Genomic DNA, 18,421 nt, shown 5'->3' on the forward strand with positions numbered 1-18,421 from the left:
AATGTTCACTTTCAACCTCTCCTTTAGGGTTCAAGATCATGTTCCTTTTTGTTGGGCAATTTGAAGCAATGTGACCATAGCCCAAACACTTAAAACATTTGATGGAACTAGTTCTTGAACTTTGAGAAGAGTTTGCATTTTCATGGGAGGTTCTAGACGAATTGGTCCTAGGTGGGTGGTCTTTGGAAGGAGGTTTCTCATCCTTTCTTTCTTTTCCTTTCCAAGTTCTAGAGTAGTATTCATTGTATGAAGTATTCCTCTTGGCCTCTTGTTTCTTTTTCAATTGACTTTCAACTATTAAGGCCAAGTGTAAAATTTTATCAAGAGTGGAATACTTATACAACTCAACTACATCTTGAACTTCTTTTCTAAGACCACTCACAAATCTAGCTACCTTTTCTTCTTCACTTTCAAATTGGAGTCCTACTTTGAGAAGCATGGACTCCATCATTTTAAAATATTCATTCACACACATATACCTTTGTTGAAGCCTTTGGAGCTTCAAAAGAGTCTCCCACCTATAGTAGGAAGGAACAAATCTAGCGCACATCAAAGTCTTAATGTCCCTCCAAGAGGCCGCGGGTGGCTCTTGGTTAATATTGTTCATACACAATTAATGCCACCATGTCATGGCATAATCTTCAAATTCTAAAACTACTAAATCTACTTGTTCTTGATCACCAACTAAATGAATGTTGAAGATTTGGTCCACTTTTTGCTCCCATTCTATGTAGAGGTTTGGGTCATTCTCCCCCTTGAACTTTGGAATCTTGATTGGTGGAGGTTGTCTTTATGGGAGTTGATTGCGCCTTCCACCACCATCATAGTCGTGCCTTCTTCTTCTTCCACCATGGCTAGAGTCCTCGGAAGAGAACCTCCTCCTTCTCCTCTCATCTTCCCTAAGCTCAAGTCTTTGGATGTGCTCTTGTAGGAAGATCTCACTTTGCCTCCTATCCGCCCTCAATTGGTCAAAAGTTTCTCTCCTACTCACTTCCATCTCACGTAAGATGTTGGCAAGGGTCATTTGTTCACTTTCTTAGGCCATAGGAGTCACCATGGGAGGGGAATAAGGTGACGCCGACTCCTCCTCTTCTTCTACCTCCAAGATTGGATCCATATTCATGTTTCTACACCAAATACTCACCAAAAACCGAGACAACGAAGAGGTTAGCTAACAAACAATTCCAAACCCGAGACCAAGAGTGGTCTTCTCAAGCACCCAAGTGTTTTTTATCACACTTCCAGAGCACACAAGCAAGGCTAGCACTCAAAAACCTTTCAAACAAGTGAAAACACATTTAAAGAGATGAAAACCTTTTCAAAGTTCAAACAAGTGGCTCGGCCACAACACTCTAGGAAGACAAGGAAAAGGAAACTACTAAGACAAAACAAAGATTACCTAAAGACAAGCAAGCAAAGCTAAAAAAAACAATAAAGTATAACTTCTAAGGAAACTTGTTTTTAAAGACAAAACTTGAACAAGACTAAAGCAATGAAAAACACTTTCAAAGACTCTATGGAAAGAATTTGAACAAGCCAAGATTATACCTCAAATTATGCAAACACCAAGAAAGATCATAACCAAGTTAAAGCATAAAACTAATTTGTCAATATCACCCAAAATCCAAGTATAAAATTTGGTAGCATAACACCTAGTAAAAATGGCCAAATGGATTCACCAAGCAACACATTAGCTCTCAGCCAAACTGTTTTTGGTCATGAAAATAATTTTTCTTTTCAAAATTAGGTACTTAAGATGATGAAAAGGATATTTTAGGGTGTCTTGAACACTTAGTTCCCAAAAAAATTAGGTCAAAATCAATTTCAAGAAGCATACAACAACAAAAGGCATAGATCTCATGCAATAGCTCAAATACTTAGAAACAAGAACAAGAAAACTCAAAGAAGCATATGACAAGAGACTCAAGAAAAGTTAGACACATTTAAAGACTCAACATGACATACACAAAGACACAAACATGTAGCTATCATGCATTTAAACTCATGGATTTGAGGCTCAAAGACTAAGCATCCAAAGACATGTTATCCAACCACATTTAAGAGTAAGAAGAGTAACCAAACAGTAGCCAAAACTGCCCAACATAACCTGAAAAACGTTGATTCGCGGTGATCTCGGCAGCTCTTACCTTTGCTCACTATTTCAATCATAACTCTCTCCACAGAACTCCAAATGCATTGGTTCTTTTTTTGTTAAAAACTAGACTAACAGGGCTTTCTTTTGACATCAAGAACGTAATTTTTGGACGACTGATCAGGTGCAGTTTAATCTTTTAAAATCGTGAACAGTTTCTGTCAGCATTGTTTTTATGTGGACCATTCAAAGATAGCTACACAAGACAAGGTTAGAACATGAAAACACCATATTCAAGATAACCTAGGCTCTAGATACCAAATGATGAAGGATTATCTTGTTTCCTTTTAGAGTTATGAATATGGTGAAGTTATTTAAGAAAGCTTTTTGAAAATTCCCATTGGACATTAAGATACCGTGCTATCTAGATGTGAAGGTTCATCTCTCAAGCTCATGAAAGGAAGAAGAGAGTTGGATTTAAGCTTACACACACACGGCAATAACAACACTTAAAGAGCAAAATGAAAGAAGAAACAATAAAAATGTAAAGCATAGAAGATGAAGAATGGAAGAAGCACGCCACTCATAGGGGGGATCTAAGCCAACCAAACCCTAGAGATGAGTGATGGTGCCGCCACTTGCAAGCAAGATAAAGCAAAGGTGAGTTCCCTTCTAGGTAGGAGAGCTCACGAAAATTGGTGGTTGAATGCACAAAGTTTATAACAAAATGATCAACCCTTTTACAAGACAATGAGCACCCTTTAAATAGGAGTTCATAGGGGTCCTTTAGCAAATACAAAAACATGAAAAAGGATTAACTAGCAAACTCTAAACCTAATGTGAGAGTGAGTCTTGGCCAAGTGAAGGGAGATGATTGATGGAGGCATTCCCATGAGGATTTTAGGCCAAAAGAGGAATGAGACCAAGTGACCTTCTAAGACATAAACCACAAAGGCAAAAGGAGACAAGGTACATGTCTACTTTTGCTTTTGCTTTATGCTTTTTGCACCAGTGCAGTAAGGGCTTTTTGCCCCGATTATTTTTCTCGTTTTGCCTCAGGTTTGGAATCGAGGCATATTGGGTTGAGGCCAAAAGGTACCCCTTTTGGCCTCGGTTGTTACCCGAAGCCATAGAGTCCCTTTTCTGCCTCGGGTCCATGAGAACCGAAGCCATAAGATAAAAATATTTATTTTTAATTAAATTTTTCGCGGCACAGATCTGAAAGCCAGCTAACGTCGGACCAGAACCAGAATCCTTTCATCCCTACAATGAACGCGAACGCGAACCTAATCAGAACGCGAACGCGAACCTAATCAGAACCCCCATCCCAGCAATGAACGTGAACCAGAATCCCCCATCGACGAACCACCATTGTCGCAGCGATGAACGCGAACCACTATTGCAAGCCATCATCGGCACCGCTGCGACGAACGGCGAGAAGACAAGTCTGGTGACGGTGCAGATTCACGACCTTTGTTGCAGTGACGGTGGCTTTTTGCAAGGGCAGAGATCTCGACGGTGGTTCCTCTAGTGGAGCGCGATGGCGATCTCGCGAAAGGTGCTGCCATGGTGGATCGCGTCGCCGCGTTGCAGATCTGGTTCCCTGTTTTCGCGTCATAGTGGTGGTTCGTGTTCGTAGTGGAGTTTCACGGTGGCTAGGGTTTAGGGTTCCCATATGGTTCTGTGCGCGCGAGCAAGAAGATGGAGAAGAAGCAGCAGCGCGAGGAAGAAGTAGAGGGGTTCGCGTTTTTGTGCCCTAATTAAACTATTTGGCCCCGGTTCAGTGCCATCCGAGGCCAAAGACGTAACCTTTTGGCTTCGGGTCTGTTCAACAGAAGCATATAAGCACCTTTTGGCACCGATTTTTTTTGAACCGAAGCCTATAACCCCTTTTGGCCTCGTGTTTTTCTTGAACCGAGGCATAAAAGTTGCCTGAAATTGCAAAAATGCCACTGCGTCGTTTTATGCTTCGGTTCCTTGCCAACTGAGGCTTATAAGGCGAGGTAAAAATGCAATTCTGCACTAGTGTTGCTTTCTATCTAAAAGTTTCATCATTCTTAATTTGATTTTTGTGTAAAAAGCCATATGTACCCAACGGGTTTCATGACTTCAGGTGTGAGAACTATATGTCTAAAAACCTTTCGTTTAGCAAGCAAATGTAATTATGCTTCTTTCCATATTTTCATTTTGGCCAACCTTTTCTTTGTCGACAATCTTCAATGATAATTACTTATTGATCCTCATTGTCATTCATAGCATTCATTGCTATATTATAAGTAAAAGTTTCATCAATGTTAACTTCATTTTGGTTCCATATTATATGATTCATGACATAATTTATTGAGATCTCATCATTTTCAACAGTTTCAGGTACCTGAGGTTCTTCTGGAACCGAACCATTAATTATGTCAAATGAATCTTTTGGGATTTCAACTTTTTGGATTAGGTCATTTTGCATTTTAGCTCCCTTTCTCATTCAAGAGTTTTTATCTTTGGAACCAATAGGCGTACCACGCTTCAAACGTGTCTTTGAAACTAACAAACCTACCATGCTTCAAGCGTGTTATGAAATAATATCAAATATACTCAGAGCATTAGTAGTTGGTACATATAATTTGATTACCCTTTCTGTCAATAAGAATATTTGGTAATTGATAGACTAATTTTGTAAATGAATTATCTTTTAAACTTCTAGTTCACATTCTTTTGTACGAGGATCAAGATAAGATAATGATAATTCATTCCAACCAATATTCTTTTCGAATTGTTTTCTTTCTCCCCCTAATGTTGGAAAAACTTATTCATCAAAGTGACAGTCGAAAAATCAAATTGTATATTAGTCGAGCTGTAAATAAGTCTCTTGTTGGTAATTCAACATATTTTATTATTGAGGGAGGATCATATCCAACATATATTCTCAATCATCTCTAAGGACCCATCATAGTCCTTTTTGGTGTGAAAATCAAAACATATATACCACACTTAAAAATTCTTACATGAGAATATTAGTTCACTAACCAAAAACCAACTGCATAATAGAGTATTTGTGATAACTTACTGGCTTGATGCGAATCAATAATGCAACATGTGAAATTGCATATTTCCAAGTAGTCATTGGAAGATTAGCTCGCGTAAGTAATGATCTTGCAATCAATTTTAGACGTTTTAGTAATGATTTTGCAAGTCTATTTTGAGTATCAACATGTGCTACTGGATGCTTAACTTCAATTCCAATTGATATACGATACTCATGAAAAGCATGAGATGTAATTTCATCAGTATTATCAAAACAAATTTTCTAAATCGAATAATTTGGGAAGTGAGCTCTTAACTGTACTAATAACTTTGCAATTACTTGATTGCGAGTTGATAATAAACAAATGTGACCATCTATTTGATGCATCAATTAAAACCATAAAATATATAAATGTTCCACATGGTGGGTGTATTGGACCACAAATATCACCCTGTATTCATTCTGAAAATGAGATTGACTCATTTTTTATTTTTCTGATAATGGTCTAATTATCAACTTTTGTGAACATATAGTACATGAGAACTCATTAGTCTGAAGAAGTTTCTTGACTCTTAAGTGGGTGTCAATGCAATATCTTCATCAAATCTTTATGCATTAAAGTCATTTGTGCTAACAACTTTTCCTTTTAAATTTTTTTCCACTTTTAGAGTTGTGTGAAAAAGTTCCTCCAATGTGACATAGTTTTGCAATTCCACCACATCTTGGATCTCTTGGTTTTATCCATGTAAGAACCTTGCCATCTTGGCATCATTGTTTTCTTCCACTTAGCATTTCATAAGAAGCTTGTCCATCTTCGTGTAGTATTCCTCCGCATTTTTAGATCCATGCCTCAACCTTTGAAGTTGAAGGAGAAAATATTTCTTATGATGCTTAGGTATGAATCTCTCTCTCAAACATTTTTCCAAATCATCTTAAGTTTGAGTGGGTTACCTCATTTTGAATAAGGTTCCACAAGCATAACCCTCAAATTCAAGCATAACAAGTTTAATAATGTCCAAGTCCTTAAGTTCAAAAGAAAAAGAAATTTGTTCTACTTTCTTTTCCCATTCCTCATACACATTGGGATCAAATATGCCTAAGAACCTTGAAAATTTGACAATATTTTTTACAATTAATTTATCTAGTTCAGCTCTTGGATGGTGCCTCCTCTCACGACTTTGTCTTTGGCTTCTTCTTGAAGGTTCATAAAAGGCCTCCATCTCACTTCCAAATTACGTGTAAGCTCTTAAAGAATTATGAAGCTTTTTCTCTTCCAACTTTTGGATTCGTTTGCTTTGTTCTTCCAAGTGGTTATAGATGCTTAAGGAAGATTTAAGGTCAGTCCATATTGAAACTTCCTTCCTCTTTGCAATTCTTGGCTGCCATTCCTAGAAAGATGCATAAAAACCTATAAAATAAGCCACAAAACTACTTCTAAAGTAGTGTAAATGTTAGTAAAAAGATGTCCTATCACTCTTTAGTGTTTGTGCTCAAAATTTTCGTCCTCTCCACTAAGAAAATAGTAAAAATATGGTCTAAGAAAATAGTAAAAATATGGTGTATAATGATCAACACTTAGTTCGCTCAAGAGAGAGTAAAAGAGTTCTCAAAAGTTACTTCAAAGTCCAAGTCAAGAAATACTATCTTTTATGTGAAAGATATGAAGCAAATCAAAATATACTTAAACCTTAAATTCTTTGAAAAGTGGTAAACAAAACCACGAGAATCAAAGAAGACAAATTGGAAATGCTCATTAAAAAAAGGTAATAAAATATTATATCAACTCATTTGACAAGTGACTCAAAAATGAAAAAGAAAAACTTGAAAAGGACACGAGGAAAGGTAAAATTCAAGCAAAAATTTCACTCATATGAATCATGTTAAATGTTCTAATGAAGGCTACCAAACATATACACATTCAAAGAGATAAAAGTCATTCAAATGAATTATACAATTCGTGAATCCCCCTGTGGAAGTCAAACAACAATTTGTTTCAAGAAACTAGGACAAACTAGTCATGAACTACCACTTTTTACTTGATTTTTTTTTCCTTTTGCTTCTTTTTCATTTTTGACTTTTTTCTTAGCCCAATATGGTTTGATAATTCAGATTAACATGTCCCTTGAAGATTTGATTGTATTTGGTAATTTGCTTAAAACAATTACTACAAAACTACCAAAACAGAAAAGGGATTCAACAATTACATATGTGTTCATGAGTCTAAAATCATCTTACAAACATGTATAATTTTAGAAAAACATTCAAAATAAATTTAACACTTTAAAAACTATAGAAAACAATAGAACAAGACATAGACTAAAAAATTAAAACAAGGATAAAGCACGTGAAATTAACCAAGCATCAACATCATACCCATTTTCCTAAAAAAAAATTGACCTATTTTGGAAGAATTTGATATAATGACTTGATTAATGGAGTAAACTAATGAAACAAAACACAACATATATGGATAACATGTTTATCATTCTACCAAATCAAGAAAGGAATACATTAATCACATCCAAAGAGAAGTTGGTTTCAAACCCATTGACAAGGAACACCTACTTGGAATGATGAAACACCTTCTTAGACTTGGGCTGATCCTTCTATCTTTGATACCACTTGATATGAACCTTATAATTTTGGTAGGATCTAGATCAGTCCCTCAAGGTGTATGAAAGACGAAACCCATGCTTGAAGATCCATTAATGGCAGAAGAAAAAGAAGAAATAATAAACACCATAGGTTAGACTAGAATATGGAGTAGAAAAACATAATCAAGTAAAGAAATGAAATGAAAAATGGATTAAGGAAGAGAAATGGAAAGAACATGCCACCTTCAATTAAGAATAAAGGATAAATGCAAGATGATTCACCACTTGAAAAAGATTTCCAAGATAATAACCTGAACGCTAAACTTCAACTCTCAATCCTCAGAAAAAGAGACTTCTCAAATGCTCACAAAAAGACTCTAGGAAACCTACTATATAAAGGTGATGATCCCACCCATGTATCTTCCCAAAACATAATCCTAGATTCTAAACCTACTTTCCACTCTAAGTTCTCGTCAAACCATTTTCCTTCCTCTCCCTCTCCATAATGTCCTTCCACCAACTTCATGTATAATGTTTTCTATTTTATCCTTTTAGTCCTCTCCAAGAGCCATATAAATTGTAGGATATCCTTTCATAATCCTTGTTCACTCGTGCGCAATTTTCATTCCCATTGAGCTAAAAGAGGTTTGTTGAACCATTGGATGTCTTTTATTCCAAGTCCTTTTCATGTTTAAGTTTACATAAATTTTCCATTTCACCTAGAAAATCTTTCTATCCTCATGTCCCCATCTTCACAAAAAGCTTCTTTCAAGACTATTAATAGTCTTACAAACACCTATTGGGACTTTATAAAATGAAAAATAGTAAAGTAGTAGGGCTGTTACTATTGATTTTGTTAAGCATATTTTTCTTTCAAAAGATAAATGTATACCTTTCCAAGTATGCTTTTAGTGAGTAAAACATTTTTGAGTGCTTTTTTGGGTTGTCAAATAGGTTGCTTTATTGGGTTACCTCTTACAACCATACTAAGATATTTGAAAGGTACTTCCATTGTATTACAATTTAAAATACGTGAGTAGCTCATTAAATCATTTTTATCTACGCTTAAGGCTCAAAATTTTATTTTATGCAAATTAACTCTAAGTCTTGAAGTCATCTTAAAGCACCCAAGTATGCTTTTAATGACTAAAAAATTTTGGCCGTTTGTTTTACACACGAACAAAGTGTCAACCGCAAATTGTTGAAGGTTAACACTGACCTTATTTTCCTTTACTTCCATCCCTTTACACTATTTTGTCCTAGCAACTTGATTTATCATTCCCAATAGACTTTGTGTCACTATTAAGAACAAAAGAGGTACAATCGGGATCCCTTGTCTCAATCCTCTTGTAGGGTTGAATTGTTTCGTTGAGATACCATTTATTAAAACTGAAACAGTAACAAATTCTATATATTCCTTAATTTAGCCTATCCATTGTCTACAAAAACCTAGTCTCCCGATCATAGTTCATAAACAACGTCAAATAGACAACTTTTTTTTATATAATTAAAGTTGACATTTGAATAACATTCTCTTCAATGCTATTTTATATAATATATAAAAAGAATTTATCATAATCAAATAAAACACTTACTTCATGCAACTAAAATTTGTCTCTCTGTAATATATATATATATATATATATATATATATATATATATATATATATATATTATAGTACATTATTTCCAGTTATATTTATCACAAGTCAAAATAGAAGCACAACATCATATAAGAAGACTCATTCAGTTGAGATAATGATAAAACCAGTGAAGAATGTCAAGATTCAAAGATTAAATTATTACAATTATAATGAACACATTGTGAGAATACTTTTATACAATGGTTTTCAAATCTATTATAACCTCAAGACAAAGATGCACTCAAAATAAAACAAAATTATTATAATTCTTATCAACATTATTATTATGCAATGGTTAATTCAAAGCTATTATAACCTCAAGACAAAGATGCCCTCAGGATTATTGTAGGACAAGTCAGTATGGAAATTTGTTGATAACAAGTCAAGAGTTTATATTCGAAGGAATTATGTGCAACAATGTTATTGATTTTCACCGAGCACTTAGGGTTATGGTCATGGCATTGGTTGAACTACTTGAGCTTGAACTTGCTTCCACAGAGTCATTCTTACTGAAAATGCCTGGCCTTTTAGGTTCATCCAAATCCATCTCACTTCCCAACATTAAAACCACTGAACTCATTGTAGGCCTATCCTCTGGATATTGTTGCACACACAATAGCCCAATATGGATGAAACGTAAAATTTCTAATTCAATAAATGAGTCCTTAATGTTTGGATCAATTATTTCCAAAGTCTTTCCAAATTTCCACCGCGTCCATACCTATATACAAACAACATAATTGTTACAATTAAAACAATTAATGTAAATATCGTATAAGATGAACAAAATAATAATTAGTAAAGTGCTTACATGATCAACAAGGTTATATTGATTCCCACGATATGGTTTTCTATTTTTCCTCCCACATATTATCTCCAACAGTATAACACCAAAGCTGAATACATCAGATTTTACTGAAAACTGTCCATCAATAGCATATTCTGGTGCCATGTACCCACTGAAATTAACCATTGAAGAAAGATCAAATTTGCATGAATTGTCTGTAAATGAAAAAGGTTCCTAAACATTCACACTCACAATGTTCCAACTATCATATTTGTGTTTCCTTCAATCTCCTCTCTTCCAACAGTTTTAGCCAATCCAAAATCTGATATTTTTGGATTAAAATCCTCATCTAGAAGAACATTACTCGCTTTGAGGTCTCTATGGATGATTCTTAGTCGAGAATCTTCATGAAGATACGTAAGTCCTCTAGCAAGTCCACAAATTATGTTGAAACGCTTTTTCCAATCAAGTGATTTACCTTTGGCATGATCTGCGTTTCACAACAAATATTTCATTAATAAATAGATATTCATGCTTGTGAATCTTCTCTCTAGTAAGTGCTAAAATAAGAGATGTTGATATTCTATACCAAAAATGATATTATATACCAAAAATGAAGTAATCTAGGCTGCCATTAGACATGTATTCATAAACCAATACTTTTTCTTGGTTCTGAATGCAACAACCTAGAAGTTTTACAAGATTCCTGTGCTGAAGTTTTACAATTAGTTTGACTTCATTTACAAACTCGGTTATTCCTTGTCCTGAATTCTTTGAAAGTCTCTTTACAGCAATCTCGAGTCCACTGAATAATTTTCCCTGCAAATCACATTCATCTAAGTGTTAGCAAAACAAAATTTTAATGATTCATTTTTCTTATGTATTTCATGTAAACAAGATATTACAACTTATAGGATTTACATTTTGGCTTTTCATCTCAAAGATATAATGTCTCCAATTATTACAAATCATGACACTATAATGATCATTAACATCCCAAACATAACACACTAAAGTCCAGAATTTTGCTCTCCTAAAACATAAAATTATAACTACTCATCATGAAATCTACCATACATAGTAACTCCCAGATTTAAGTTTACCTAATAAAATGCCCCTGTAAACTTCAATGCTTCTTCCATCCTTCATTATGATCAACTTTTGTAGTTATTGAATCACAAACTAGTAATGGCTTTGTAAATAATTTTGCAATTTGATCTCGACTTCCCATGAGCTCCATCTCCACACTACCTTCCTTCACTTGTTCTCGGATGAAACGAAATCTAACATCAATATGCTTGCTCCTCTCATGGTTGACTAGGTTCTTGGCCAACTCAATGGCTGACTTGTTATATACTAGAATTATAGTCTCACTTTCTTGTTTCTACTCCAATTTTCATAGAAGAATTATAAGCCATACTTCATGACAAAAACTCAATGATGTTTCTACATACTCGGCTTCACATGTTGACAACTTCAGGGTTGCTGCTTTGAGAGCCAACTTAACATCATGTTGCCCATGAGAAATATATAACTGAATATGCTTTTCTGATCATCTACATCTATATACAATTGTCTAAGTACCCTACTAGTCGGTAGTTGTTTGACCTAATGTAGTATAAGCGAGTGATATTTTCCCCGAACATACCTCAATATCCTTTTCAGCATTTTCCATTGTGTGTAGCTCGACAAGTCCATATATCGACTTACTATTCCAATGCTTAGTTGTAAGTCCGACCTTGTACTTGTTAAGTAACAAAGGCTGACAAGAAAACTTCGATACTTACGAGCATCTATGTGGTCTCTACCATCAAAATTTGAGAGGTTTGTTCACGGTTCCATTGGGGTTGAAATTAGGTAATAGGTTGTCATCTTGAACATGCTCAAGATATCTTCGACATACCTTTCTTGAGACAAAAGAATATCGGTCTCAATTTGTTTGACTTTGAATGAGAAAATACTTCATATGTCTCAAGTCAATCATTTCAAATTCTTTTTCAATGACACTTTTGAACTTCTGAATCATATTTAGATTGTTTCCCATGAAAATAATATCATTATCGAAAGAGAAGTGAACATTACATTACCTTCATGTTTCTTTATGTATAGGACATGTTCATACGAACATTGTTCGTATTTGTTCTTCTTGAAGTAAGTATCAATGCCATCATTCCACACTCGAGGAGCTTGTTTGAGTCCATATATTGCCTTCTTCAATCTCAATACTTTCTTTTATTCTCCTTTCTCATATACCCGAGTGGTTGTTCAATATAAACTTCTTTCTTCAAGACTCCGTTCAAAAATGTCGATTTCACGCTCATTTGAAATATCGACCATCTATACTAACTTGCTAATAAAATTAGTAGCTAAATAGTCACCATTCTTGTGATTGGTGAAAACACCTCAACATAGTCTACTCCCTCATTCTGTTTATAAATATTTTGCAACAAGTCAGGCTTTGTATCGTCTATCTCACCTTTAGCGTTCATCTTCCTTTTTTATACCTATGGGCCAAGATTTTTTTGGGAGATCAAACAACTCCCACATGTTGTTGTGCTCCATTGCACGTATCTCATTATCCATTAAAACATGCCATTTCCCATCTTGAATAGTCTTTTCAAAAGTTATGTTCTGTATATCTGCCAAAAGACAAAGAATATATATACTTCTTCAGTAGACTCACAATAATCTTACAAAGTCTACATTCTAGACAATCGTGGTTCATCCTCATCATCAGTTTCCAAATTTGCTATAGTTGGTGGTATAACAATTGACGTGCTAGTCTTTCACCATCGTCTTACTAGCACCTTCTAGTTTATTGGGTAAAATATTTGGTAAGCTTTATCATTCTCATCACATCGAAGAAACACAAGCTTCTTTCACTTGTCTTCAAGTTTTGTTATTTATGGAGTCAATATGCGACCATATGCCATGTTGTCGAACACATTGAGATGAGACACACTCGACATCTATCCACTTCATATTTCTTGTGGTGTATTTTTATTCAACTCTACATGTGGACACCTATTCTGCACATAAATAGCACATTGCACGACTTCTTCCCATAATTTCATCGGCATATTCTTACTTTTCAACATTGTTAGAACCATAGATAGAATTGTTCAATTCTTCCTTTCCATTACTCCATTGTGTTGTGGTGAGTATGGTGTTGTTAAAAGTCTTTTTATGCCATGCTCTTCATAATACTTCACAAACATGACTGACATGAATCCTCTTTCCCTATCAGACCGAACAACTTTAATATGATTGCCTGTCTCCTTTAAAACCATCACTTTGAATTTCTTGAATGTCTCAAACACTTTAAATGTTTCTTTCAAGAAGTATACCCCTGATTTTCTTGAAAAATTGTCAACAAACAAACAAAATACCTTTTACCACTAGGGGTAATCAATCCAGACACATTAGTATGTATTAGACCGAGTTGCTCCCTTGCTTGGTTCTTGACACTTCTCATGAATATTATCCTCGACTGTGTATCGAGTACACATTCTTCACAAAACTTCACCATCTCGGTCAGTCCACCAAAGTCTAGGTGGCCAAACTTAAAGTGCGCATCATTGTTTCATATTCCACATTAAGTTTGAAGCAACTCAAGGACAATCTTCAAATCTAGTTTTTACATCCGGTTTCCCTCATTTGTACTCAGGTAGTCAAACATCCTAATTGTCCTTCAATTGCAATACTTGATTTTTCATTAAAATCGAGTGACCCTTCTCCATTAGTTGCCCCATGTTAAGAATATTACTTTTGAGATCGGTACATCTCAAAATCTCTCTAACTCAACCATCCTTCTTTGAGTATCAAATTATTCCTAAGCTATTACTACATTCTTTGAATCTGCCCCAAAGGCCATATGTCTAGCATCAACCTTAGGAAGGTCTTGGAAACACTCATGGTTGGTCGCTCTTGTGTCAAGGTACCACATCGAGTTGATTGAATAACTTGGTTGCAATACCAAGTTTAATAGCTAGTTGTTTTGTCGAAAATGTTGATAAATTTGAGATCAGTCCTCGAGCTATGTGACATCATCAACACATTGACCTCATTTTCTTTGACTTTCTCTATGAGAGAGTTGGTTGCCTCATCTTTCCTATTTTGAGATCAACACTCTTTTTTCAAAGTGACCGACCTTGCCACAATTGTAAAATTTGTCTGCTTTACAATCATTTGAATATTGATCGTGTTTACCACATTTGAAGCACTCAATGTTTGAGGTGCTTGATTGACCGCCTCTCAATCAACCTCTTTGTCCCTACCAATTTTTTTGGCTAGATTGCCTTCTCTCTTCCTCCTATCCTCCACGACCTTGGCCATCGTGACCATTTCTTCCTCGTGTCCTCCACGACCTCCACCTCCCAAGCCTTTTCGTATACTTTAAGTTTTCTAAGTGACATGCCTTCTCCTCTTTGATTTTTGGTTTTCACTAAAGTGCGTGTTCAAAATACTCCACCTTCTTCTTCTTCTTTTGTTGCTCGTGCACCTCAAGGGATCTGACAAGGACTTCAATCGTGAGCGTTATAGGTCCTTGGACTCCTTAATCGTGCACATCACATTCTCGAAGTTGTTGTTCAACGACCTCAAAATCTTCTTCACAATTTGGCTAGCAGGCAACGCATGTCTGTTTTTGTCAAGTTGGTTTGTCACGTTTCAACCCGAGTAATGTACTTAGCTACTCCCTTAGTCTGATTCAGTGTCATGCTTTGCAACTCTCTTATGAGTTTTTTAAGCCTCTCACCTACTCCACTTGGTCATCTTCCCTATACACCTTTTCCACTAAGTCCCACATTTCTTTTGAAAGTTTTGGATTTTCAGTCTTCTAAAGTCGGACATCTCTGCAGCTTGGTTTAGGATGTACAAGGTTGCATTGTCATTTATACGCACTTTTTGTAATGAATTCATATGGCCATTTGACCAATTCGTGGTGCTTTTTGGTTCTACTTGACCATTTTCCACCACCTTCCAATTTTCTTGGGAGCCATGGAGAGCTTTCATCTTAAGACTCGAATTGTCATAATTGATCACCTTCGTCAACTTGGGCAAGGATACACCTTTTATTATACTAGCCTTTTCTCACTCTCTTTTTTTCACTCAAACATTCAAGTTAACTGCTCTGATATTACATTTTAGCAAAACAAACTTTTGATGAATAATATGATTGACTTTTCTTGTGTATTTTATGTAAATAAAACATTACAATTTATATGACTAACATTTTGGCTTTTCATCTCCAAGCCATAATGTCTCCAATTGTTACAAAACATGACACTATAATGACCATTAACATCCTAGACATAACATACTAGAGTCTAAATTATCAAAATATAACAACTAATAAACTTTGCCGCACATAGTAACTCTCATATTTAAGTTTACTTAACACCGAGTAGAAACTCTTTTAAAATTATTCTCTAGTTGTTTTTGTTTCCAACAATTTGATTTATAGTATCAATAATTCTCTAATATTATTCTAGTATTGAAATTCGCCAAAAGGAAACATTGAATTACCCGATATACAGGTCCGAAACCACCTTCTCCAATTTGGTTCATCTCTGAGAAGTTATCAGTGGCAGATGTAATTGCTGACAAATCGAATAATGGGAGATCCAAATCGTCCACATATGTTTCAAAGTTATTTTTTGGCTTTGACTTTTCTAAAAAAGAATAGAATTAATTAGAAATTTATGGAAAGAAAATTAAACTAACTAAGATACATATTATATTCATTTATGCAGAAAAAAGACATTACATTTGTTCAGATAAAAAGAAATGATAATGTTGTGCTTTTCTTCTTTAACTGGTATAAGTTTTTAAAATCGAAAACTACCAAAGGGAACAAAATTGGTTGACCATTCCAATGGGTCATCAAACAAAATATTCACATGAATGTTAATTCACTTGTTACTATTTGAGGTGTTGAAAGGAACGGTTGATGAGATAAAGAAAATGTACAAATAGAATGTGAAAGTAATAGAGTCGGAAGTAGTATATTTTGTAATTGTGAGTGACTATATTAGATGTTGTCTTTCATACTTCAAATTTTTGTGTATATGGATATGTATAAACCATAGATTATTCTAGAAATTACTCGCTAGAATTTATATAGAATATTTTTGATTTTTTTCTATTTTTGACTTTTTTATGATGTTCTAGAATTTTAATGACATTTTAATACTTTTATTTTAAGATTTATATATTTTTCTACGATTTGCATTATACTATAATATTTCTTTTAAATTTATCTTTTACTGTTCTATATATATATATAATTTCCCATCTCTTTTATTAAATTTATCAGATATTTTAATTCAGTGGATTCACTTTTACTTTTTCATTTTACACATTTTCTGCTTCCACAAATCCAGTACAATGAACTATTAAGCCTATTTTTGAGTTAGAGAAAAGGAAAATTGCTTTACCATTACTGTTCCTCCTGAACCTGCAGATGAAATAAATACCAAGTGAAAGCATCCCTGAAGCCACAGTGATGCTGCTTACAAGTATTATTTTATACTTCCTCGGTGTGTCGATAGCATCTTCTTGACGGTTGAATTTGATCAAACAAAATAACAACTGGTAAATTCCTTTTTCAAGGTCCAAACATAAATTCCCAAAGACAAATTGAAACTGTGATCAGAAAAACAAGAAAAGGTGTAGCTGGAAAAGTGAACGAAGCAGTTACCTAATTCTGACTTTGGCACCCGGATATATAAATTCTGCCCATATGTAGCATTTGAATACCGTATGATGTCAATTAAATCACCAAACCACATCACGCAACCACTTCCTGATCCACTAATATTATAATTTGTATATGCCCTGCAGGAACAATTATTGAAGCACGTCCTTGAGCATTGCGCTAGATCAATACTCTTATCCACAAAGGTATGTTCGGTATCCGGTACTTTCAAGCCTTCCACAAGGACAAACCCATCATTCTTGCAATTCAAAGCATGTTTAAGAACACATCCTTGAGACCACCCCGTTACGTTCCAGTTTTTAGGAGACTTTGGCTCGAACCCTTTTAAGCATTTACACATTGGTGATCCAGAAGGGGAGCAATATGCATTGGCTCCACATAAGCCATATTTGTCACAGATGTCTGCTGGCATGGTTGAATAAGGTTGCCATGATTCACTACCCTTTAGCCACACATAACGAGGACGTTGTTGCAAGGTTTGGTTAATGACCACAGTTGATATTAGGCCTGTAGTCGTGATGGTCCATGTGTAATAAACCTCTTCCTTGTTGGAGACATACTCAAAACTGTAAAACTTATTAGGCCGTAGATCTGGCTGGCCACTGAAGCGCAATCCATTCCATGGTCCAACTCTGTAGAACTTTTTGGTTCCCTTCATGATATAGGTATCAGGATAAGGATACAGTTTAATGCCCCATGATAAGTCTCCTGGTGTTGGATCATCGTAACTCTTCCAAGCTACGAGACGAGTAGAAAGATTTCTTTTGATGTTCCATCCAATCTTCATTCCAGATAACATTGTATTAGAAGGGTAATCAAAGCTTTGCCACAAGTATGCATCTGCATTTGCCTCACCTGATCCCTTATTACAAGATTACCAGAGTCCAAAAGCACTGCAACCGGATTCTGTGCATAGTTTACAGAACTAGTGCACCAAACAACCATGTTGTTGTGTGTAAGGACCAAGTTGCCAGAACTGTTTAGTTTCAAGATGGCGGAGGAATCATTGATAGGACTGGCACCGTTTGCAACCCAAACAACGTTTTGAATCGGAATATTCTTATACCGAATCCCGAGATAGATTTTGTTGGGGTTTCCAAGATTGAAGAAACCAAACTCAAAGGTTCCAAGTGGGTAAGAAACTACGGTCTTTCCATAACTGAGGGACTGGGACTGCGAAATGGATGATGCGCTTTCTACTGCGGAAACAAGAGAAGGGATAAAAAATACAAGTATGAGACTCATCAGAGTAAGAAGAATGAACTTCATTGAGTACTAAGCCTGAGAGTTAGAGCTCACGCTGAAGACTAAGAAAACTGAATTCATAAAAATTTATTAGACAGTGGTTTGGTTCTTGACAATGAGTGACAATAACCTCAATGAAAATGTTCTATGATTTTCAGTAGAATTTTCTGTGGACTCCTGTATTTCTTGTTCTACGGGTTTTCTTTGCTTCACTTTCGCACAATGTGGCTAGAAGGACCACAGTGTCTAGTATTGTCAATTGTTCTCATTCACTCTCCGGTGTTTAAATAACTAGACGAGACTTCTATACAAGACTAAGATAGAAA

General features: G+C 35.2%; 1 pseudogene; it reads right to left on the bottom strand.

The window, feature by feature from the left end:
• Positions 1-9,661: 9,661 nt before the first annotated feature.
• On the bottom strand, positions 9,662-18,139 carry LOC114169104 (annotated as a pseudogene).
• Positions 18,140-18,421: the final 282 nt, after the last annotated feature.

This window comes from Vigna unguiculata, chromosome 11, assembly GCF_004118075.2.
Source record: "Vigna unguiculata cultivar IT97K-499-35 chromosome 11, ASM411807v1, whole genome shotgun sequence".
NCBI lineage: Eukaryota > Viridiplantae > Streptophyta > Magnoliopsida > Fabales > Fabaceae > Vigna > Vigna unguiculata.